General features: G+C 34.1%; 1 pseudogene; it reads left to right on the top strand.

The window, feature by feature from the left end:
- The first annotated feature begins 463 nt into the window (after positions 1-463).
- On the top strand, positions 464-2,242 carry LOC150079764 (poly(A) polymerase type 3 pseudogene; annotated as a pseudogene).
- The last annotated feature ends 377 nt before the right edge of the window (positions 2,243-2,619 follow it).

Raw genomic sequence — 2,619 nt, 5'->3', positions numbered from 1 at the left:
ATTTTAAGTTGAAAATTTTCTAATTTTAGGTTGAGTATTTTTTCAAAAACTAAAGTAAGTCCTTTTTATAAATTTAAAAAATAAATCCCTGACATAGGTTTGCTGCACATAAAGTGCTGAGAATTTGCATTTTTTAATATATATATATAGCTTTGAAAAGAAAAAACGGTAACATGAAAATAGACTCTTCCTTCTAAGAGTAACAATATATTGAAATTGTGAGACAAATAATAAAAAATGGAAATTCTGAAAATATTCAAGAACGTAAAAGTATTTATTATTAAAAAGATTAATTCTCTTCAGTTATTCACAGTTTTACATTTCATGATTTATTCTAATAAAATGGATATAAATATTTCTAATTCGCTATCTCTTTTCTTTTTCGCAGGGAGAAATAATTCAAGACAGTATAAAAAGTCATTGAATATCAACTTAGCCTTTAATAAAATTTAAACAAATTGAAATGTCGTGGAAACAATGGAAGAGTAATCTAAAAAACAGTCTTAATGCGCCACCCTCCAGAGAAAGTAATGACGAACAGCAAGAATCCGTAAAGATTCTGGGTGTTACAGCACCTGTCAGTTTGGCCAATCCAACATCTATTGATATACAGAGATCCATTGAACTGGATGACGTTTTAAAATATCATGGCTTGTACGAAACTGATGAGGAACTTCAGAGCAGACTGAACGTTTTAACAAAAATAACAGAATTAGTGGATCAGTGGATCGTTGAACTAAACAAAAGAAAGAACATACCAGAAGAATTTGCAGTAAATTCGCGGGCAAAACTTTTTACCTTTGGTTCTTTCCGGCTCGGTGTTCATACTAAGGATGCCGATATTGACACTCTGTGTGTAGCTCCGAGATCTGTCAAACGCTCAGACTTTTTTGGCAGTTTTCGTGAATTGTTGAAGCAACAACCACAGGTTAAAGACTTGAGGCTTATTGAAGAGGCCTACGTACCTCTAATTAAGATAAAATTTGACGGTTTTGATATAGACATGCTATTTGCACGCCTTAATTTGAAAGAAATACCAGAAGACTTTGATCTAGGGGATGCAAGTATTTTAACAAACTTGGATCCAAAATGTGTTCGAAGTTTGAATGGAAGTAGGGTGACAGACGAAATTCTCAAACTGGTTCCCAACAGGGAAACTTTCAAAATGGCATTAAGATCAATTAAATTATGGGCCAAGAAAAGGCGATTATATTCTAACACACTAGGTTACTTAGGTGGTGTTTCATGGGCAATTCTTGTGGCTCGTGTTTGCCAGATATATCCAAACGCTGCTGCAGCCACTATTGTCCAAAAATTCTTTGTAGTATTTTCACAGTGGCCTTGGCCCAAACCCATTCTTCTAAAAAAATTGGAACAACATAACTTGGGATTTCCTGTCTGGGACCCAAGGGTGAACGCCGCCGACAGATTTCACCTAATGCCAATAATAACTCCGGCATATCCCCAACAAAATTCAACTTTTAATGTGTCATATTCATCAAAAAAGATACTTGTCGAAGAATTTAAACTAGGACTAACAATAACAAATGCGATCATGATGGGTAAAGAAGAGTGGAAGAAACTCTTTGAGCCGCTATTATTTTTTGGAAAGTATAATCATTTTCTAATGATAACTGCAACTGCTTCTACCAAGCAACATCATTTAGAGTGGAATGGCCTAGTGGAATCAAAACTCCGATTATTAATAATTAATCTGGAGAGAAATCCTTGTATTGAGTTAGCACAAGTGAATCCTGAACTGTTTAGTCCTTTAGTGGTTGAGTCAAACAGTTTTCAGTCAATGTGGTTTGTTGGACTGCAGTTTACAAAGACCGAAAATTTGAATCTTGATTTAACTTATGACGTCCACACTTTTAGTGATACCGTAATCAACAAGGCAAAACTCGTTAATTTATACAAGCCAGAAATGAAATTAGAAGTCCAGCATGTTCGACGAAGGGAGCTTTCCAAATACTTGCCTAAAAGTGTTCTTGATCAGCATAAGAAAAATCGCAAGGCGTCCCTCACCCTGGATTGTAGATCCCAGGGCACTTCTGAAGCAACAACATCTTCACAATTATGCACAAAAAGGCTTAGCTGTGAGGAAAATGAACCTCCGAAAAAGAGATATAAACCAGTTGGTTCCAGCTCAAGCGCTTCAGTCTGTCTGCCTGCTGAATCGAAAGTGAGAATTCCTTTTCTAGAAAAAAGTTTTCATGAGACAGAAGATACCGCTCAATAAACTTAGATCGGTTATATGCCACAGTGCTACTTATTCTGTACTGGATACCCTTTTAGAACACGATGACTACGTTCAATATTTTGCAGTAAAAACTTGAATGAATATTTGTATAATTTTAGAAGAATGTATATTAATTGAATAATAAATATATTTTTACTAAAAATCTTTGAAGTTATTTGCGTCTATATTTCACTCTGTTAGTTTAAAATCAAATTAAACATTATTTTAAGTTCGTAAAAAATTTCAATTCATTCATCTCGGCGATTACATTTAAAATTGTGTTTACATTTAAAATATATGTACATATGGCGATTAAGTACGATTACGTATTTAATCGCCTTTAAGAAATTTAGGCAATAGTGCTGTTTCTAAGCACA

The sequence above is a fragment of the Mastigoproctus giganteus genome, chromosome 10 (assembly GCF_048544385.1).
Source record: "Mastigoproctus giganteus isolate SK-2022 chromosome 10, ASM4854438v1, whole genome shotgun sequence".
Classification (NCBI taxonomy): Eukaryota; Metazoa; Arthropoda; class Arachnida; order Uropygi; family Thelyphonidae; genus Mastigoproctus; species Mastigoproctus giganteus.
This window is presented reverse-complemented; position numbering and strand designations above follow the sequence as displayed.